This window comes from Oncorhynchus gorbuscha, unplaced genomic scaffold (genome assembly GCF_021184085.1).
Source record: "Oncorhynchus gorbuscha isolate QuinsamMale2020 ecotype Even-year unplaced genomic scaffold, OgorEven_v1.0 Un_scaffold_528, whole genome shotgun sequence".
NCBI lineage: Eukaryota > Metazoa > Chordata > Actinopteri > Salmoniformes > Salmonidae > Oncorhynchus > Oncorhynchus gorbuscha.
The window spans coordinates 307,540-330,744 of NW_025745353.1; the positions used below are offsets into that span (position 1 = coordinate 307,540).

A 23,205-nucleotide genomic window follows, 5' to 3' on the forward strand; every position below is an offset into this window, starting at 1 on the left:
CTCTAGTTGCTAACTAATTCATTGAAAGCCAGCTAGGTAGGTATCTCGATGGTAACAGGTGGCGTACATGGAATGAAAGATGACACATTTAATTTTCAATGCAGTGAAGTGTGTTGGCAAACACACACCTCTCACAAGGTAACGTCAACTAACCATTTTGATTTGATTTAGCTAAACAGCCAAATCACCAGCTAGTTATCAAGCCACTAATTGATGTCATTAATTCCTTGCCAACTAGTTGCCAGTCCGATGCAAGTAGAAAGCATATACGCCCTGTCTGACATAACTAATGGCTATGTCATGCAGGCTTTGTGATCTAGCTCAGAACAGCCTATCCACCCCAGTTATAACACACATAACACAATAGAAGGTGCATTAGCTATTGTAACAGTCCCTTGTTTATACTTTAGGTCTGAATGTTGTAGCTACATTTGAAATGTTTACAGTTGAGTCATTTAGCAGACTCTCAGTCTTGTTCAGAGTAAACTGAGCCACTCGAGACCAGCTAAATGGACATCCACACTGTACCTTTCTGTACCTTAATTAGACAGGTGTGTTTTCTGTACCTTAATTAGACAGGTGTGTTTTCTGTACCTTAATTAGACAGGTGTGTTTTCTGTACCTTAATTAGACAGGTGTGTTTTCTGTACCTTAATTAGACAGGTGTGTTTTCTGTACCTTAATTAGACAGGTGTGTTTTCTGTACCTTAATTAGACAGGTGTGTTTTCTGTACCTTAATTAGACAGGTGTGTTTTCTGTACCTTAATTTGTGTTTTCTGTACCTTAATTAGGTGTGTTTTCTGTACCTTAATTTGTGTTTTCTGTACAGACAGTGTGTTTTCTGTACCTTATTTGGACAGGTGTGTTTTCTGTACCTTATTTGGACAGGTGTGTTTTCTGTACCTTATTTGGACAGGTGTGTTTTCTGTACCTTATTTGGACAGGTGCGGCATTACAGGTGAGTACAGAGGTAGAAGACGTAGTTTGAAATGTGGACACAGGGAGTGAACCCCGGTCTCCGTCAGGGAGCATTATATGTGTATAGAGACCTGGGACCGGCTCCACTAGATGAGAGGCTACCTGTTCAACATTTAGTTGGCTGAATCTCCCAACCAAAACCAGTTATCGAAGGCTGTCACGAGAGTTAGGGGATGTCTAATGTGATGATATCACAGTATGGACTGGTTTCCTGGACACAGATCAAGCCCAGTCCTGGCATCTGAACCCTGGCATCCCAAATGGCACCCAACTCCCTATACAGTGCACTACTCTTGACCGGAACCCTATTGAACCTGGTGAAAAGTATAAAGTGCACTACTTTTGATGAGAGTCCTATGGGCCCTGGTCTAAAGTAGTGCACTATATAGGAATAGGGTGCCATTTGGGAATAGGGTGCCATTTGGGACTCCTAGTCTCAAATTTCTAATTTTCAAATCCTCCTTCTCTCCTCCTCACTTCTAATTTCTCCTTCTCTCTCTCCTCCTCACTTCTAATTTCTCCTTCTCTCTCTCCTCCTCACTTCTAATTTCTCCTTCTCTCTCTCCTCCTCACTTCTAATTTCTCCTTCTCTCTCTCCTCCTCACTCTAATTTCTCCTTCTCTCTCTCCTCCTCACTTCTAATTTCTCCTTCTCTCTCTCCTCCTCACTTCTAATTTCTCCTTCTCTCTCTCCTCCTCACTTCTAATTTCTCCTTCTCTCTCTCCTCCTCACTTCTAATTTCTCCTTCTCTCTCTCCTCCTCACTTCTAATTTCTCCTTCTCTCTCTCCTCCTCACTCTAATTTCTCCTTCTCTCTCTCCTCCGTTCAATTCTCCAGATCAACTGGAGCGAGTTTTCTTGCGTTTGGGCCATGCAGAGACTGATGACCAACTCCAGGACATTATATCCAAGTTCCTGCCCCCGGTCCTCCTCAAACTGTCCAGCGTCCAGGAGGGAGTCAGGAAGAAGGTAAGGACACGCCTGTGTCTTCAGGCCAGCAGTACCAGTAGCCTGCACGTAGCTGCAGTACCAGTAGCCTGCACGTAGCTGCAGTACCAGTAGCCTGCACGTAGCTGCAGTACCAGTAGCCTGCACGTAGCTGCAGTACCAGTAGCCTGCACGTAGCTGCAGTACCAGTAGCCTGCACGTAGCTGCAGTACCAGTAGCCTGCACGTAGCTGCAGTACCAGTAGCCTGCACGTAGCTGTGTTACTGTTCTCCTTCTCCAGGAGGGAGAAGTTGTAGACTTGCTGAAACACACTACTTGTACACTATATACAGTAGCTTTATGCTAATGCCAAACCATCTCTTCTAACAGTCAACTGGAATCATAATCTATTCTCTACCAGGTGATGGAGCTACTGGTAACTTCTTATTTCAACTAATTCATTCTAACCGGTGCCCCCTCCCCACATTGACTCTGTACCGGTACCCCTGTATATAGCCTCCACATTGACTCTGTACTGGTACCCCCTGTATATAGCCTCCACATTGACTCTGTACCGGTACCCCTGTATATAACCTCCACATTGACTCTGTACCGGTACCCCCTGTATATAGCCTCCACATTGACTCTGTACCGGTACCCCCTGTATATAGCCTCCACATTGACTCTGTACCGGTACCCCCTGTATATAGCCTCCACATTGACTCTGTACAGGTACCCCCTGTATATAGCCTCCACATTGACTCTGTACCGGTACCCCCTGTATATAGCCTCCACATTGACTCTGTACCGGTACCCCTGTATATAGCCTCCACATTGACTCTGTACCGGTACCCCCTGTATATAGCCTCCACATTGACTCTGTACCGGTACCCCCTGTATATAGCCTCCACATTGACTCTGTACCGGTACCCCCTGTATATAGCCTCCACATTGACTCTGTACCGGTACCCCCTGTATATAGCCTACACATTGACTCTGTACCGGTACCCCCTGTATATAGCCTCCACATTGACTCTGTACCGGTACCCCCTGTATATAGCCTCCACATTGACTCTGTACCGGTACCCCCTGTATATAGCCTCCACATTGACTCTGTACCAGTACCCCCTGTATATAACCTCCACATTGACTCTGTACCAGTACCCCCTGTATATAGCCTCCACATTGACTCTGTACCCTCTTGTTCTCTCTACCAGGTGATGGAGCTCCTGGTAACTAATTATAACCTCTCATTGACTCTACCAGGTGATGGAGCTCCTGGTAACTAATTATAACCTCTTGTTCTCTCTACCAGGTGATGGAGCTACTGGTCCACCTGAACAAGAGGATAAATTGACTCTGTAGACCCCTGTTGATCCAGCTACCAGTAGAGACCCTCCTGGTTCAGTACCAGGACCCTGCCGCAGCGTCCTTTGTTAGCGGTAATGCTCTGTACGTTCTACCTGTTGTGGAGAGTTCAGATGGAAATATATGATGTAGAACAAACATGCCTCTCTCTGACGTGTAGAATGAGTTCCGACAGGCTCTATTCCCTCTATATTTCTATGCCTGCTGAAAGTGGCCAAGGTCTACTTCAACAGCCTGGTTCCCAGGGTCTGGTTTGGTTTAGGGTAATGTCTTCCCTACGCACTGATCCTGAGTCAGTTTAGGTTTTCTCTACTAATGGTTAAGGTTGGGATTAGGGGAGGAGAAGCTGATCCTAGATCTGTACCTTGGGTCAGACTTCATCCCAGAGCTGTGCAGCCTTCTGTCCTTGCTACTGCTTGCTCTTTGGGGAATAGAGGGCTGTTTGGGATAAACTTCCTGTTATCTATGTAGGGAATAGAGAGGGCTGTTTGGGATACTTCCTGTTATCTATGTAGGGAATAGAGGCCAGGGTCTGTTTGGGATACTTCCTGTTATCTATGTAGGGAATAGAGGAGGGCTGTTTGGGATACTTCCTGATTATCTATGTAGGGAATAGAATGGTTAAGGTTGTTTCCACCCATACGAGAATGTATGATCCATGACTGTACCTTGGGATAAAAGACTTCATCCCAAATGGCATATATTATTATTATTCCTGTTATTATCTATGTAGGGAATAGAGAGGGGCTGTTTGGGATACTTCCTGTTATCTATGTAGGGAATAGAGAGGGGCTGTTTGGGATACTTCCTGTTATCTATGTAGGGAATAGAGAGAGGGCTGTTTGGGATACTTCCTGTTATCTATGTAGGGAATAGAGAGAGGGCTGTTTGGGATACTTCCTGTTATCTATGTATCTATGGAATAGGGAATAGAGGGCTGTTTGGGATACTTCCTGTTATTATCTATGTAGGGAATAGAGGAGGGCTGTTTGGGATACTTCCTGTTATTATCTATGTAGGGAATAGAGAGAGGGGCTGTTTGGGATTTCCTGTTATTATCTATGTAGGGAATAGATGACTGTAGGTGTTTGGGATACTTCCTGTTATTATCTATGTAGGGAATAGAGAGAGGGCTGTTTGGGATACTTCCTGTTATTATCTATGTAGGGAATAGAGAGAGGGCTGTTTGGGATACTTCCTGTTATTATCTATGTAGGGAATAGAGGGCTGTTTGGGATACTTCCTGTTATTATCTATGTAGGGAATAGAGGGCTGTTTGGGATACTTCCTGTTATTATCTATGTAGGGAATAGAGAGAGGGCTGTTTGGGATACTTCCTGTTATTATCTATGTAGGGAATAGAGAGAGGGCTGTTTGGGATACTTCCTGTTATTATCTATGTAGGGAATAGAGAGAGGGCTGTTTGGGATACTTCCTGTTATTATCTATGTAGGGAATAGAGAGAGGGCTGTTTGGGATACTTCCTGTTATTATCTATGTAGGGAATAGAGAGAGGGCTGTTTGGGATACTTCCTGTTATTATCTATGTAGGGAATAGAGAGAGAGGGCTGTTTGGAGTATTCATCCTGTGATTATAGTGTCAAAATAGCATCTCTCAAACTGAGTAGGCCTGTGTTCAAACTCTGTGTGGGTTAGGGTTAGGGTTAGTGGATTCTCTCTGTGTATATATAATCTATGTCTCTGTTTACCATGTTCTTTACTCCCCCTGACATTGTGAGATGTTTAATCCAGAACAGTGGATTCTCTCTGTGTATATATAATCTATGTCTCTGTTTACCATGTTCTTTACTCCCCCTGACATTGTGAGATGTTTAATCCAGAATGGTGGATTCTCTCTGCAGAATTTCACCATCATTTACATCAAGATGGGTTACCCTCGACTGGAGGTGGAGAAACGGTGTGAGCTGGCACCTACTCTGCTGACTGCTATGGAGGGCAAGCCTGAGCCCCAACAGGATAGGTAAGGAGGGAGATGAACACACACACACACACACACACACACACACACACACACACACACACACACACACACACCTGATAACTGCTATGGAGGGCAAGCCTGAGCCCCAACAGGATGGGTAAGGAGGGAGACGAACACACACACACTGACTTCCTGTCCCCTCTCCCTCCAGCTTGATGCATCTCCTGATCCCGTCCTTGTATCACATGAAGTACCCAAAGGACTCTTCCAACACTTCCAAGATGGCCTCTCCCTTCATCCTGATGGAGAAACCCAAGACTGTCCAGTTACTGCTGGAGTTCATGTTGGACGTACTGCTGATGCCCTACGGGTCAGTGGGGAGATTACGCTGCCTCTCCAAGGGCCCTGGGCACTAGTAGTTCACTATGTAGGGCCCTGGCACTAGTAGTTCACTATGTAGGGCCCTGGGCACTAGTAGTTCACTATGTAGGGCCCTGGGCACTAGTAGTTCACTATGTAGGGCCCTGGGCACTAGTAGTTCACTATGTAGGGCCCTGGGCACTAGTAGTTCACTATGTAGGGCCCTGGGCACTAGTAGTTCACTATGTAGGGCCCTGGGCACTAGTAGTTCACTATGTAGGGCCCTGGGCACTAGTAGTTCACTATGTAGGGCCCTGGGCACTAGTAGTTCACTATGTAGGGCCCTGGGCACTAGTAGTTCACTATGTAGGGCCCTGGGCACTAGTAGTTCACTATGTAGGGCCCTGGGCACTAGTAGTTCACTATGTAGGGCCCTGGGCACTAGTAGTTCACTATGTAGGGCCCTGGGCACTAGTAGTTCACTATGTAGGGCCCTGGGCACTAGTAGTTCACTATGTAGGGCCCTGGGCACTAGTAGTTCACTATGTAGGGCCCTGGGCACTAGTAGTTCACTATGTAGGGCCCTGGGCACTAGTAGTTGGCTATGTAGGGAATAGGGTGCCATTTGGGAGGTAGCCTATGGGGCTGGCCATTTTAAGTGTTTAGGTATGTTATCGGTTATTGTTAAAACGGTCTAACATACTATAAAACTTATACTACTACAAACAACATGTTCACTCAAGTAATTGTTTTTCCAAAGACTTGAATTAATTATTACAATCCCTAAACAATGTACCTTGTAGTTGACCTCTCCCTCTCTCCCTCTCTCTCTCTCTCTCTCTCTCCCTCCCTCTCTCTCTCTCTCTCCTCTCCTCTCTCTCCCCTCCCTCTCTACACTCTCTCTCTCTCCTCCCTCTCCTCTCTCTCCCCTCCCTCTCTACACTCTCTCTCCCCTCCCTCTCTACACTCTCTCTCTCTCCTCCCTCTCCTCTCTCTCTCCCTCTCTACACTCTCTCTCCCCCTCCCTCTCTATACTCTCTCTCTCCTCTCCCTCTCCCCTCCCTCTCTACACTCTCTCTCTCTCCCCTCTCCTCTCTCCCCCCTCCTTCTCCTCTGGCCTCCAGGTTTGTCCTGAACGAGCCTCTCACTCGCCCAGCTCCCTCGTCCCCTCAGGGTAGCTCTGGGGCAGCGGCGGCCGGACCGGGCCTCCCCCAGCCGCCTCCAGGGATGAGCGTATACGCTGCCAAGAGGGTCATCGGAGAGGCCCAGTGGAGCCCAGAGCAGCTGGAACAGGTACTGACCTCAACTTTGAACCTTTGACCTTAGAGGAAGGTGTATCACACCTTCCTTGGGGCGGCAGGGTGGCCTAGTGGTTAGAGCGTTGGACTAGTAACCGGAAGGTTGCTTGATCAAATCCCTGAGCTGACAAGGTACAAATCTGTCGTTCTGCCCCTGAACAAGACAGTTAACCCACTGTTCCTAGGCCGTCATTGTAGATAAGGATTTGTTGTTAACTGACTTGCCCTAGTTAAATAATAAAATAAAAAGGTGATTGGGTTGTGTGGTTGCCGGGACGTGTGGTTGCCGGGACGTGTGGTTGCCGGGACGTGTGGTTGCCGGGACGTGTGGTTGCCGGGACGTGTGGTTGCCGGGACGTGTGGTTGTTGTACTGTGGTTGTGTGGTAATGATTACGTGTCTCTCCCAGTGTAAACTCGGCATAGTGAAGTTCATCGAGGCAGAACAGGTACCGGAGGTGGAGACGGTCATACACCTGGTGGTTGCCTCTAGCGACACAAGACACGGCGTTGCCACGGCCGCGGACCTGGAGCTCAAGAGCAAGCAGAGGTGGGTATCTATGGGACTATTCTACTATTATGGGATGGTGCAGTAAGGGTGCACCTCATTTACAACATGCTACAGGAGTTCGTTCTGGGGTTCCCCCGGGGGAGTTCGTTCTGGGGTTCCCCCGGGGGAGTTCGTTCTGGGGTTCCCCCGGGGGAGTTCGTTCTGGGGTTCCCCCGGGGGAGTTCGTTCTGGGGTTCCCCCGGGGGAGTTCGTTCTGGGGTTCCCCCGGGGGAGTTCGTTCTGGGGTTCCCCCGGGGGAGTTCGTTCTGGGGTTCCCCCGGGGGAGTTCGTTCTGGGGCTCCCCCGGGGGAGTTTGTTCTGGGGCTCCCCCGGGGGAGTTTGTTCTGGGGCTCCCCCGGGGGAGTTCGTTGATTTGTGATATGATGTAATGTGTTGTTGGGTTTGTTTTGCAGTATCATCGACTGGAACAACCCCCTGATCGTCAACAGGATGTACAAGGTCTACCTGGGAGACATCCCCCTCAAAACTAAGGTGTGGAAAGATTCACCTCCAACCTTCTGAATTCATTCAAACTTGGTCTTGAATTGGAACCACTTCCTGACAGGAAGTGGCATTGCTGAGGCCGGAGGCAGAGATCTGTCCGGCACGGTCGCCACATCATCTTGATTGGTTGTATGTGTGTGTGAACAGTATCGCACTGTGTCAAACTGTTGGTCCAACTCATGTCCTGTTATGTGATGTCATGTCCTGTTATGTCACAGGGGGCCAGTCTGAAGAGGGAGCTGAAACATGAGCCAGTCAGTACCAGAGTCAAGATGAAGATCCTACCACATCTCTTACGTTCCCGCCTCGCGGCTGAGTGCTTCCCGGCCAACATACAGGTACTGCTGTAGTGTGTGTGTGTTCTCTAATAAATCAACAGTTAACGTGTGTGTGTGTGTGTGTGCAAATCTTTTGAATGTCCTTCCACTGTCTTTCTCTCAAAGAAACTTTCATCACCTGTCTATTTCCTGTCTATTTCCTGTCTCTCTCCTCCTCTTCTCTCTCCTCTCTCTTCTCTCTCCTCCTCTTCTCTCCTCTCTCTCTCTCCTCTCTCTCTCTCCTCTCTCTCTTCTCTTCTCTCTTCTCTCTTCTCCTCTCTCCAGGTGGTGTACGACGGTCTGTTTGGAGCCAACACCAACAACAAGCTGCTCTCTCTTACGCTTCAGTTTGTTCACCACATCTGTCAGGTGTAAGTACTGGTCCCGAGTCAGTTTCAACCCCACCCTTCCTTATAGAGACGGTTACTGTACTAAGGCTTTGTTTACACAGGCAGACCAATTCTGATCTTTTGCCCAATCATTGAAAAATATAATCTATTGGGCTGCCTGTGTAAACGCAGCCTAAGAGCTGGCCCTAGATCAGTTTGTCTTCTCAGTTCACTGTTACACAGAGAGAGATGGTCATTAAGAGCTGGCCCTAGATCAGTTTTTTATTGACTTAAACAATGTAAGCCTGTGCAACATTAACCCATTAGAACCAGTTCTGTAGCAATGAGGTTTGTGCAGTAAACTACAGGCCCAATACATTATCACCACATTCTGGCTTTGCTTGAATTCACCTGCCAATGCATTGCTGTTCCGGACGTTAAAAAATATATATTTCAACATTTTGAGGTAGGCTATATGATCACACCGGTAATAGATCAATTGTTGTATTACTTGTGAGGAACAGCTGAGTGAGCTCCCCAGGCCCACCGGAGAGGAACAGTTTGTCCATTCAGACACATGAAATGGAAACAGTTTGTCCATTCAGACACATGAAATGGAAACAGTTTGTCCATTCAGACACATGAAATGGAAACAGTTTGTCCATTCAGACACATGAAATGGAAACAGTTTGTCCATTCAGACACATGAAATGGAAACAGTTTGTCCATTCAGACACATGAAATGGAAACAGTTTGTCCATTCAGACACATGAAATGGAAACAGTTTGTCCATTCAGACACATGAAATGGCAACAGTTTGTCCATTCAGACACATGAAATGGCAACAGTTTGCCTACCCGGCGCGCAGGGCAGCGGCTGAGTTGTCTGCACCGACCACCAACAGCCCGAGGCTAAGCTCAGTTGGTAGAGCATGGCGCTTGTAACGCCAGGCTAGTGGGTTCGATTCCCGGGACCACCCATACGTAGAATGTATGCACACATGACTGTAAGTCGCTTTGGATAAAAGCGTCTGCTAAATGGCATATATTTATATTATTATAATAAAATAAACACAATTAGGAACACAAGACTTTATCGCTGGGTTTTTTACAGAAATGTTTGGAGATCGACTAGTAATGCCTTGGAGATCGACTAGTAATGCCTTGGAGATCGACTAGTAATGCCTTGGAGATCGACTAGTAATGCCTTGGAGATCGACTAGTAATGCCTTGGAGATCGACTAGTAATGCCTTGGAGATCGACTAGTAATGCCTTGGAGATCGACTAGTAATGCCTCGGAGATCGACTAGTAATGCCTCGGAGATCGACTAGTAATGCCTCGGAGATCGACTAGTAATGCCTCGGAGATCGACTAGTAATGCCTCGGAGATCGACTAGTAATGCCTCGGAGATCGGACTAGTAATGCCTCGGAGATCGACTAGTAATGCCTCGGAGATCGACTAGTAATGCCTCGGAGATCGACTAGTAATGCCTCGGAGATCGACTAGTAATGCCTCGGAGATCGACTAGTAATGCCTCGGAGATCGACTAGTAATGCCTCGGAGATCGGACTAGTAATGCCTCGGAGATCGGACTAGTAATGCCTCGGAGATCGGACTAGTAATGCCTCGGAGATCGGACTAGTAATGCCTCGGAGATCGGACTAGTAATGCCTCGGAGATCGGACTAGTAATGCCTCGGAGATCGGACTAGTAATGCCTCGGAGATCGGCTAGTAATGCCTCGGAGATCGGCTAGTAATGCCTTGGAGATCGGACTAGTAATGCCTTGGAGATTTACTAGAAATGCCTCGGCGATCGACCGGTTGGTTGGTGACCAATAAGTTAGAAGTAAATGCGGTCATCAGTGTGTGTGTGTGTGTGTGTGTGTGTGCAGGCTTTTTGTTCCAGCCCAACACTAACCCACACTAAAGCCTCTCCTAACATGTTGTGTCTCCTCTCTGACAGATGTCCTGACACCAACAAACCACTGGGTCTGATGCTGCTGAATGGCCTCACCAAGCTCATCAACGAGTACAAGGAGGTAAAGCCAGCAATCAATTTTCATCTTGTTTCATCAACGACACATCGTAGCTATTCTGCTTTTCAATGGTTGATGCTTTGCGTGCTCCTGGTATAGAGCATGATGGGTTATGTTGTTGTCTGGTTTGATTTGGCAGGATCCTAAGTTGCTGTGTATGGCCTACTCTGCTGTGGGGAAACTGTCCAGGTATTTACAGTAAAAATCTGTCTATTTTTTTAAAATGCGCTATGCCGAAATCGCTCCTCCGTTTCCTGTTTGCTAAAATTCGAACGGTTTGCTTAATCTCGGTTCCTGTGACAAAACAAACCAAGTGTAGTGTAGTGTAGAGAATCTCGAGTGTAGTGTAGTGTAGAGAATCTCGAGTGTAGTGTAGTGTAGAGAATCTCGAGTGTTGTAGTGTAGAGAATCTCGAGTGTTGTAGTGTAGAGAATCTCGAGTGTTGTAGTGTAGAGAATCTCGAGTGTTGTAGTGTAGAGAATCTCGAGTGTTGTAGTGTAGAGAATCTCGAGTGTTGTAGTGTACAAAACCGAAAGCAAAATAAACTAAACTTAAGAACAAGAAGCATAGAAATAGTGCACATAGAATAGATCTACCGCTTGTTCTCATGGCTTTCAATGAGAACCACATTATCTGTAACACACGTTTCTATGTGAATTTGGTCAGATTACCCCCCCCCCCAAAGCTACACATTGGAGCTTTAACAACCAATAGTCTGTGTCTTGGTGATGATGATTATGATGATGAGCTGATGTGATTAGTGAGGGGATGTTTCCTCTTTTCTCAGCCGGATGCCCCAACTCTTCACCAAAGATATCGCTCTGGTCCAGCAGTTCTTTGAGGCCATGTGCAAGGTAGGTGTTCCTGCATCAAGACGATGCTATTTGAACACACTATTTACCTACATTATAATATATATATTAGACAAGACACAAAGGCCTCCAAAACATAATTCAAGGTTTATGGCAGCGGCCTTTTCATATATTCTAACCGTCCTCCTGCCCCGTCTGACTGTGTGTGTACAGGAGGAGCCTGATGTCCGTCTAGCCATCCAGGAGGCTCTGTCTATGATGGTGGGAGCCTACGCTAACCTACAGGGGGCGCTACTGAACCTGATGGAAGCCCTGGTGGCAGCCTACATGGGCAAGGTAACAGTAGATATAACACGCTAACCTACAGGGGGCGCTACTGAACCTGATGGAAGCCCTGGTGGCAGCCTACATGGGCAAGGTAACAGTAGATATAACACGCTAACCTACAGGAAGCAGTACTCAACCGGATGGAAGCTCTGGTTTCTCCTATGACACGCTAACCTACAGGGGCCGTTTCTCCTATGACACGCTAACCTACAGGGGGCCGTTTCTCCTACGACACGTTAACCTACAGGGGGCCGTTTCTCCTATGACACGCTAACCTACAGGGGGCCGTTTCTCCTATGACACGTTAACCTACAGGGGGCCGTTTCTCCTATGACACGTTAACCTACAGGGGGCCGTTTCTCCTATGACACGCTAACCTACAAGGGGCCGTTTCTCCTATGACACGTTAACCTACAGGGGGCCGTTTCTCCTATGACACGTTAACCTACAGGGGGCCGTTTCTCCTATGACACGTTAACCTACAGGGGGCAGTTTCTCCTATGACACGCTAACCTACAGGGGGCCGTTTCTCCTATGACACGCTAACCTACAGGGGGCCGTTTCTCCTATGACACGCTAACCTACAGGGGGCCGTTTCTCCTATGACACGCTAACCTACAGGGGGCCGTTTCTCCTATGACACGCTAACCTACAGGAAGCAGTACTCAACCGGATGGAAGCTCTGGTTTCTCCTATGACGGGGGTAGGCAACTAGATTCAGCCGCGAGACGATTCTTGTCGGAGAGGATGATCAGGGGGCAGGAACTTAATTGCAGTAATTTGTAAAGGCTAATTGAACACAACTAAGACTAAAAAATAATTTCATACCTTTATTACATTGAGACACCATATATCTCTTTTTTTTGTTCTTTATAGATGGGAATACTTAAACAGATTTCCTAAACTAAACCCTGCTGCCAATTCTTCATGTCTTGTTTTGCTCTGGTTCTTGTTCCTTTGGGGGGCTCCAACATAAACCACCACGGTCCACCTGTTTCTGACCCCTGTCCTATGATCTCTCTATGATTTTCTATATGAAATATTACTAGTTCTACAAGCTAGGATGTAGAAGAAACATGTGATTTAATTTACCAGGAATATATGGCGCGTGTTTTATATTGTGTCGTCATTGTAGGGAATACTGTTGTCAGAATGTCACTGTTGTCCAAGTGTTCCAGAATGTCACTGTTGTCCAAGTGTGTCAGAATGTCACTGTTGTCCAAGTGTGTCAGAATGTCACTGTTGTCCAAGTGTGTCAGAATGTCACTGTTGTCCAAGTGTGTCAGAATGTCACTGTTGTCCAAGTGTGTCAGAATGTCACTGTTGTCCAAGTGTGTCAGAATGTCACTGTTGTCCAAGTGTGTCAGAATGTCACTGTTGTCCAAGTGTCACTGTTGTCCAAGTGTGTCAGAATGTCACTGTTGTCCAGAAGTGTCAGAATGTCACTGTTGTCCAAGTGTGTCAGAATGTCACTGTTGTCCAAGTGTGTCAGAATGTCACTGTTGTCCAAGTGTGTCAGAATGTCACTGTTGTCCAAGTGTGTCAGAATGTCACTGTTGTCCAAGTGTGTCAAATGTCCAAGTGTGTCAGAAGAAATCTAGATAATTTAAGTTGGAGTATTGCTTTCTGATTGGTCAGTCAAAGTTCTGAATATTGTGTTCTTCTGTGTTGTGATTGGTCAGCCTGAAGTGCAGGTGCGTCAGGTGGCAATGAAGTACGCCAGCACGGTATTCGCTCCTGATCACGTGCCCTCCAGATACTTGCTCCTATTGGCTGCCGGGGACCCGTAAGTCTCAACATTTACATTTACATTTAAGTCATTTAGCACACTAGATGCGCGCACACACACACTGAGAAAAAACATATAGGAAGTCTGTTATTATAGGAGAGAGGCCCAGAGTCCTGACCTCAGTGTCTATATGGTGTGTTATTATAGGAGAGAGGCCCAGAGTCCTGACCTCAGTGTCTCTATGGTGTGTTATTATAGGAGAGAGGTCCAGTGTCTCTATGGTGTGTTATTATAGGAGAGAGGTCCAGTGTCTCTATGGTGTGTTATTATAGGAGAGAGGTCCAGTGTCTCTATGGTGTGTTATTATAGGAGAGAGGTCCAGTGTCTCTATGGTGTGTTATTATAGGATTATATTATATGGTGTGTTTATTATAGGAGAGAGGCCCAGTGTCTCTATGGTGTGTTATTATAGGAGAGAGGCCCAGTGTCTCTATGGTGTGTTATTATAGGAGAGAGGCCCAGTGTCTCTATGGTGTGTTATTATAGGAGAGAGGCCCAGTGTCTCTATGGTGTGTTATTATAGGATTATATTATATGGTGTGTTTATTATAGGAGAGAGGCCCAGTGTCTCTATGGTGTGTTATTATAGGAGAGAGGCCCAGTGTCTCTATGGTGTGTTATTATAGGAGAGAGGCCCAGTGTCTCTATGGTGTGTTATTATAGGAGAGAGGCCCAGTGTCTCTATGGTGTGTTATTATAGGAGAGAGGTCCAGTGTCTCTATGGTGTGTTATTACAGGAGAGAGGCCCAGTGTCTCTATGGTGTGTTATTACAGGAGAGAGGCCCAGTGTCTCTATGGTGTGTTATTACAGGAGAGAGGCCCAGTGTCTCCATAGTGTGTTTATTATAGGATTATATTATATGGTGTGTTTATTACAGGAGAGAGGCCCAGTGTCTCCATAGTGTGTTATTATAGGATTATATTATATGGTGTGTTATTATAGGAGAGAAGAGGTGTGCAGCGAGGCCCAGCGTGTCCTGAGGGCTCTGCCTGCTAAGAACTCGGAGAAAGAGGGCCGTAAACCCATGCCCTCATTCCCTGACATGGTGGCCTACATCCAGGAGAAGGTGAGAGCGTAACCCCCTCCCCTCCCTTGTCCCAGATCGAGCCCAGATCATTTACTCTCTAGGTAATGTAGAGGTACAGGTGTGTCAGCATTAGGTCTTCACAGCCCTGTTGATCTGGTCTGTTCTTTAGGCTGCTCAGAGGATGAAGACGCCGGCTAAATACACCGTGGGGACGCACACGCTCCCCTTCAACCCTTCTGCGTTTGGAGAGGTAAGACAAACCAATTCAACTACATGACCCTGACCCCTGACCCTAACCCTGACCCTAACCCTTCTGCGTTTGGAGAGGTAAGACAAACCAATTCAACTACATGACCCTAACCCCTGACCCTAACCCTTCTGCGTTTGGAGAGGTAAGACAAACCAATTCAACTACATGACCCTAACCCCTGACCCTAACCCTAACCCTTCTGCGTGTGTGGCGAGGTAAGACAAACCAATTCAACTACATAACCCTAACCCTTCTGCGTTTGGAGAGGTAAGACAAACCAATTCAACTGCATAACCCTGACCCTAACCCCTAACCCTAACCCTAGCCCTTCTGCGTGTGTGGCGAGGTAAGACAAACTAATTCAACTACATAACCCTGACCCTAACCCCTAAGACAAACTAATTCAACTACATAGTTGTATGAACGTCCAAATCAAATGTATTTATAAAGCCCTTCGTACATCAGATGATATCTCAAAGTGCTGTACAGAAACTCAGCCTAAAACCCCAAACAGCAAGCAATGCAGGTGTAGAAGCACGGTGGCTAGGAAAAACTCCCTAGAAAGGCCAAAACCTAGGAAGAAACCAAGAGAGGAACCAGGCACTGAGGGGTGGCCAGTCCTCTTCTGGCTGTGCCGGGTAGAGAGGAACCAGGCTCTGGGGGGTGGGCCAGTCCTCTTCTGGCTGTACTGGGTAGAGAGGAACCAGGGTCTGAGGGGTAGCCAGTCCTCTTCTGGCTGTACTGGGTAGAGAGGAACCAGGCTCTGAGGGGTGGGCCAGATTTTTCTGGCTGTACTGGGTAGAGAGGAACCAGGGTCTGAGGGGTAGCCAGTCCTCTTCTGGCTGTACTGGGTAGAGAGGAACCAGGCTCTGAGGGGTGGCCAGTCCTCTTCTGGCTGTACTGGGTAGAGAGGAACCAGGCTATGTGTCCATGCTGTTTATGGCCAAACCACAAAACAATTGAAGAGGGAAGTTTTAAAGAATTAAACGAAACACGGGGAAAAAACGATGGGGGCTGCAGATTTTTACCTTTCCTCACTTCCTGTTAATAGACACGACTTCCTTTTCTAACCCCCCGGGGTTCCTGTCTCCAGATCGTGCTGTACCTGCGGATGTGTCTGGCCCACAGTGCCGGGGCCACGCCCGTCTCCAAGAGCCTGGCGGACATGCAGGACGACGCGCCTGCCATCGGACGCTACACGCTCGCCCTGCTCTCCAACGAACCCCTGACCTCCCCGTCCTCCACTGGAACCAAGGGGGCAGAGGTCAACCCTGTGCAGGTCTACATGGAGCTACTGCAGCAGCTGCTGTCTGCTGTAGGAGGTGAGTGATGTGATGCCTTCCTTTTTTTCTTTGTTTCATTCTCTTGTCTCCTCGTCTCCAAATACTCACGTGTTTACAGGCCTGGGAAACAAAATGGTATGCTCCGTTTCATCGTTGTTGATATTGGATTCCAGGCTAGTAAATGCGTTATTCATACCTGTAAAAGATACCATGGAATGCTAATTGACGCTACTTACGGAACATATTCATTGGAATGCTAATGCTACGCTAATTGACGCTATGTACTATATACTACTCCAGATATAGTACCTTGATATGCTACATGCTAGGCCAATGCTAAGAAATGCTAGTCGACGCTAACGCTAGTCAATGCTACTACTGTACAATATACGTCGGTATGCTGCATGCTACGCTAATACTCCACGTGTTTACAGGCCTGGGATCCAAAATGGTACGCTCCGTTTCACCGTTGTTGATATTGTGAAGTGAGCATATCTGTTTGGGATTACAGGCTAGTAAATACATCAAAATGTATAGCTACATTGTATGTTTTAAAAAAAATAATTTATTCTTGATTTTATTTTGATAGGAGTCCCTGTGATGTACTGTCTTCTGGAGGTGGTGTCTGTCTGTCCTGACAACCTGGCTCCCATGTTTATCCACAAGATCGACTGGATCAAGGTAAAAATCATGCTGCGTGCATTGCTAATTGATGCTACTACTGTAAATGATACCTAGGTATGCTAATTGACGCTACTTATGTAAAATATTAATTGGAATGTTGATCAATGCTAATGCTACGCTAAACGACGCAATGTAATATACTACTCAGATATATTACCTTGATATGCTACATGCTAGGCCAATGCTAAGAAATGCTAGTCAATGCTACTACTGTAAATTTTATGTTGGTATGCTGCATGCTACGCTAACGCTAACCGATGCTACATCTGTAAAGGATACGTCGGTATGCTTCATGCTACACTAACGCTAACTGATACTACATCTGTAAAGGATACGTCGGTATGCTTCATGCTACGCTAACGCTAACGATGCTACATCTGTAAAGGATACGTCGGTATGCTTCATGCTACGCTAACGCTAACCGATGCTACACCTGTAAAGGATACGTCGGTATGCTTCATGCTACGCTAACGCTAATACTCCATTTCCCCTTCCGCAGAGTCTAATGAACACCAACAAGGAGGACCTAAGGGAGCTAGCAGCTCAGCTCTACGCTGTGGTGGTGTCCACCATGTCAGGAAACGAGCTGAAGACTGCCGTTCAGACACTCATCAAGATCACTAAAGATACACACGTAGGTAGCCCCTCCCCCCCCCTCCATGTAGGTAGCCCCTCCCCCTCCATGTAGGTAGCCCCTCCCCCTCCATGTAGGTAGCCCCTCCCCTCCATGTAGGTAGCCCCTCCCCTCCATGTAGGTAGCCCCTCCCCCTCCATGTAGGTAGCCCCTCCCCCTCCATGTAGGTAGCCCCTCCCCCTCCATGTAGGTAGCCCCTCCCCCTCCATGTAGGTAGCCCCTCCCCTCCATGTAGGTAGCCCCTCCCCTCCATGTAGGTAGCCCCTCCCCCTCCATGTAGGTAGCCCCTCCATGTAGGTAGCCCCTCCATGTAGGTAGCCCCTCCATGTAGGTAGCCCCTCCATGTAGGTAGCCCCTCCATGTAGGTAGCCCCTCCATGTAGGTAGCCCCTCCATGTAGGTAGCCCCTCCATGTAGGCCCCCCCCCTCCATGTAGGTAGCCCCTCCATGTAGGTAGCCCCTCCATGTAGGTAGCCCCTCCATGTGGGTAGCCCCTCCATGTGGTAGCCCCTCCATGTAGGTAGCCCCTCCATGTAGGTAGCCCCTCCATGTAGGTAGCCCCTCCATGTAGGTAGCCCCTCCATGTAGGTAGCCCCTCCATGTATAGCCCCTCCATGTAGGTAGCCCCTCCATGTAGGTAGCCCCTCCATGTGGTAGCCCCTCCATGTAGGTAGCCCCTCCATGTAGGTAGCCCCTCCATGTAGGTAGCCCCTCCATGTAGGTAGCCCCTCCATGTAGGTAGCCCCTCCATGTAGGTAGCCCCTCCCTCCTGTAGATGCACACGTATGTAGGCCAAGGAGTGAAATGTTTAATTTCACATATTTGCTGCACATAATAGGACTCAGTTTTTATACGGTAATTTTGAATATAATGTACTGAAGCAAAAGTTGTCCCAGTTTCACTGAGCTGAAAGTAAAACCTGTATTCCCTGTTGGAAACTGCAGAGCCCCGAGACCCAGCACGGAGCCATCATGGCGCTGGGCTACATGGTGGCCAGGTACATGAGCAAGAGGAAGTCCTTCGCTAACGGAGACTCCGCCCTCATCCGGGAACAGAGGATGAACGACACGCCCAAGGAGGACGAGGAGCTGGTCGCTATAGCAACCAAAGCCATCGGTAGGTGACGGTCACCGTTTAAAAAAAAAAAAAAAAATCAGATATTTACAGTTTTATGCTAATTCACATTGTTACAAGAAATGAAATATATTTGTGGAAAGAACACGGTTTAAGGAAGAAAGGTGTAGTCTGCATTAATTAAAAGAGAACCTTTCGATCCAATGTTGTGTTTCCAGGTTGGTTCATCAAATCAAATGTATTTATAAAGCCCTTCGTACATCAGCTGATATCTCAAAGTGCTGTACAGAAACCCAGCCTAAAACCCCAAACAGCAAGCAATGCAGGTGTAGAAGCACTGTGGCTAGGAAAAACTCCCTAGAAAGGCCAAAACCTAGGAAGAAACCTAGAGGAACCAGGCTATGTGGGGTGGCCAGTCCTCTTCTGGCTGTGCCGGGTAGAGATTATAACAGAACATGACCAAGATGTTCAAATGTTCATAAATGACCAGCATGGTCGAATAATAACAAGGCAGAACAGTTGAAACTGGAGCAGCAGCATGGCCAGGTGGACTGGGGACAGCAAGGAGTCATCATGTCAGGTAGTCCTGGGGCATGGTCCTAGGGCTCAGGTCCTCCGAGAGAGAGAAAGAAAGGAGAGAATTAGAGAACGCACACTTAGATTCACACAGGACACCGAATAGGACAGGAGAAGTACTCCAGATATAACAAACTGACCCTAGCCCCCGACACATAAACTACTGCAGCATAAATACTAGAGGCTGAGACAGGAGGGGTCAGGAGACACTGTGGCCCCATCCGAGGACACCCCGGACAGGGCCAACAGGTTCATGTTGTGTGTGTGTGTGTGTTCCTAGGCTCTTTCCTAGACAGTGGTTCCCCTCTGCTGGCTGTCGCTGCCTGTACGGCCCTCGGGGAGATCGGGAGGAACGGGCCTCTGCTCATCCCTTCAGAAGGAGAGGGATTCACCAAACTAGCAGTGGTGGAGAAGATGCTGGCTCGCATCCCCTCTGGGAAAGAGACCCTCAAGGTAACCATGGATACGGGTGGTCTCTGTCTGTCCAGATGATGGCTCGCATCCCCTCTGGGAAAGAGACCCTCAAGGTAACCATGGATACGGGTGGTCTCTGTCTGTCCAGATGATGGCTCGCATCCCCTCTGGGAAAGAGACCCTCAAGGTAACCATGGATACGGGTGGTCTCTGTCTGTCCAGATGAAGGAGAGCAGCCATCCAGACTGTTAGGTAGACGGGTGTAGTTAATAGTTAGATGTATTCATGTGGTCTCTGTCTGTCCAGATGAAGGAGAGCAGCCATCCAGACTGTTAGGTAGACGGGTGTAGTTAATAGTTAGATGTATTCATGTGGTCTCTGTCTGTCCAGATGAAGGAGAGCAGCCATCCAGACTGTTAGGTAGACAGGTGTAGTTAATAGTTAGATGTATTCATGTGGTCTCTGTCTGTCCAGATGAAGGAGAGAGCCATCCAGACTCTGGGTTATCTACCAGTGGGAGATGGAGACTTTGCCCACCAGAAGAAGCTGCTGCAGGGGCTCATGGACTCTGTGGAGGTAAGGGGACTGGCTCTCATCTCATGGAGCCTTTTAAGACCTTTATGAAGCATCATAAGGCTTCATAGGACCTTCATAAAGCTTCATAGGACCTTTGAAGCTTCATAAGACACTCGGAAAGCTTCATAATAACTAAATTAAGCATCATAAGACATTCATAAAGCTTCATAGGACCTTGTTTATCATGCAGAAAGAACTGACACGATGAGAAGATAATTTAACCCTTCCCACCTCTTTCTCCCCCCCTCTTTCTCCCCCTCTGTTTCTCTTTCTCTTCTCCTCTCTCTCTGTCTCCCTCTCACCCCCCCCTCTGTCTCCCAGGCCAAACAGGTAGAACTACAGTTTACAGTAGGTGAGGCCATCACCAGTGCTGCTATAGGGACCAGTTCTGGAGCTGCCAGGGACCCCTGGACCTGTACTGAGGAACAATACAGTCCCCCAGACAGTAAGACTACACACAGTGGTTCAATCCCTCAATCCACAGTGGTTCAATCCACAGTGGTTCAATCCCTCAATCCACAGTGGTTCAATCCACAGTGGTTCAATCCACAGTGGTTCAATCCACAGTGGTTCAATCCACAGTGGTTCAATCCACAGTGGTTCAATCCACAGTGGTTCAATCCACAGTGGTTCAATCCACAGTGGTTCAATCCACAGTGGTTCAATCCACAGTGGTTCAATCCACAGTGGTTCAATCCACAGTGGTTCAATCCACAGTGGTTCAATCCACAGTGGTTCAATCCACAGTGGTTCAATCCACAGTGGTTCAATCCACAGTGGTTCAATCCACAGTGGTTCAATCCACAGTGGTTCAATCCACAGTGGTTCAATCCACAGTGGTTCAATCCAGTGGTTCAATCCAGTGGTTCAATCCAGTGGTTCAATCCACAGTGGTTCAATCCACAGTGGTTCAATCCACAGTGGTTCAATCCACAGTGGTTCAATCCACAGTGGTTCAATCCACAGTGGTTCAATCCTTCAATGTGGTTCAATCCAATCAGTGGTTCAACCCAAGTGGTTCAATCCCTCAATCCACAGTGGTTCAATCCCTCAATCCACAGTGGTTCAACCCAACCCAGTGGTTCAATCCCTCAACCCACAGTCCCTCAATCCACAGTGGTTCAATCCCAGTGGTTCAATCCCAATCAATCCACAGTGGTTCAATCCAATGGTTCCCTCAATCCACAGTGGTTCAATCCAATCCAGTGGTTCAATCCAGTGGTTCAATCCCTCAATCCACAGTGGTTCAATACAGTGGTTCAATCCCTCAATCCACAGTGGTTCAATCCCTCAATCCACAGTGGTTCAATCCACAGTGGTTCAATCCACAGTGGTTCAATCCACAGTGGTTCAATCCACAGTGGTTCAATCCACAGTGGTTCAATCCCTCAATCCACAGTGGTTCAATCCCTCCTGTGGTGTGAAACACAGCTCTGACTGATTCGGTTCTTGTCTTTGTAATGCGTTTTCTATTGGTTGTTTTTTTTACTGTCGTAACTGTCCAATCCTCTTGTTTCCCTGTCAGATGTAGAGAGTAACGATGTGGTTCCGTGGGTGCTGAACTCTATCCTGGCTAAGTACATCCCAAGTCAAAACCCCCACGTCAGACAGGCTGCCTGTATATGGCTGCTCTCTCTGGTGAAGAAGCTGCACCAGCACAAAGAGATCAGGGTACGGACACTGGGGGTTAGGGGTCGGGGGTCAAGAAGCTGCACCAGCACAAAGAGATCAGGGTACGGACACTAGGGGTTAGGGGTCGGGGTCAAGCTGCACCAGCGCAAAGAGATCAGGGTACAGATTGACTGGCTGGGGGTCAGGGGTTAGGGGTCAGGGCTGGGGGGTCAAGAAGCTGCACCAGCACAAAGAGATCAGGGTACAGTATGACTGGCTGGGGGTCAGGGGTTAGGGCTGGGGGTCAAGAAGCTGCACCAGCACAAAGATCAGGGTACAGATTGACTGGCTGGGGGTCAGGGGTCAGGGCTGGGGGGGGTCAAGAAGCTGCTCCAGCACAAAGATATCAGGGTACGGTATGACTGGCTGGGGGTCAGGGGTTAGGGCTGGGGGGGTCAAGAAGCTGCTCCAGCACAAAGAGATCAGGGTACAGTATGACTGGCTGGGGGTCAGGGGTCAAGGGCTCAGACTTGGTTGAAAGGTCAAGAGTTGGGGGGGTAAAATGTCAAGTCTGAGATCCAAGATCACGGAGGAAAGTGATGGAGAACTAAACTCCTTGTGAGTTATTGACTCTCTTGAACTTTTTGTCTCGTCTTCCAGTCTCACCTGAAGGAGATCCAGACGGCGTTCATCTCCATCCTGTCAGACCCTGATGGTGAGTCAACGACTCCATGATCACTCAGACCACAAGAATAAGCTCAATGACTGATGGGAAGAATGGGGGTAACGCAGTGGATCATAGGACTGATGGGGGTAGAATGGGGGTAACACAGTGGATCATGGGGGTAGAATGGGGGTAACACAGTGGATCGTAGGACTGATGGGGGTAACACAGTGGATCATAGGACTGATGGGGGTAGAATGGGGGTAACACAGTGGATCATAGGACTGATGGGGGTAACACAGTGGATCGTAGGACTGATGGGGGTAGAATGGGGGTAACACAGTGGATCATAGGACTGATGGGGGTAACACAGTGGATCATAGGACTGATGGGGGTAACACAGTGGATCATAGGACTGATGGGGGTAACACAGTGGATCATAGGACTGATGGGGGTAACACAGTGGATCATAGGACTGATGGGGGTAGAATGGGGGTAACTCAGTGGATCATAGGACTGATGGGGGTAGAATGGGGGTAACACAGTGGATCATAGGACCGATGGGGGTAGAATGGGGGTAACTCAGTGGATCATAGGACTGATGGGGGTAGAATGGGGGTAACTCAGTGCATCATAGGACTGATGGGGGTAACACAGTGCATCATAGGACTGATGGGGGTACTGGATCATAGGACTGATGGGGGTAGAATGGGGGTAACACAGTGGATCATAGGACTGATGGGGGTAGAATGGGGGTAACTCAGTGGATCATAGGACTGATGGGGGTAGAATGGGGGTAACACAGTGGATCATAGGACTGATGGGGGTAGAATGGGGGTAACACAGTGGATCATTGGTAGAGCATGGCGCTTG

General features: G+C 47.9%; 1 pseudogene; it reads left to right on the forward strand.

Annotated features, from left to right (window-relative positions):
- LOC124018480 overlaps positions 1 to 23,205 on the forward strand; it is a 64,114-nt pseudogene that overhangs the window by 551 nt on the left and 40,358 nt on the right.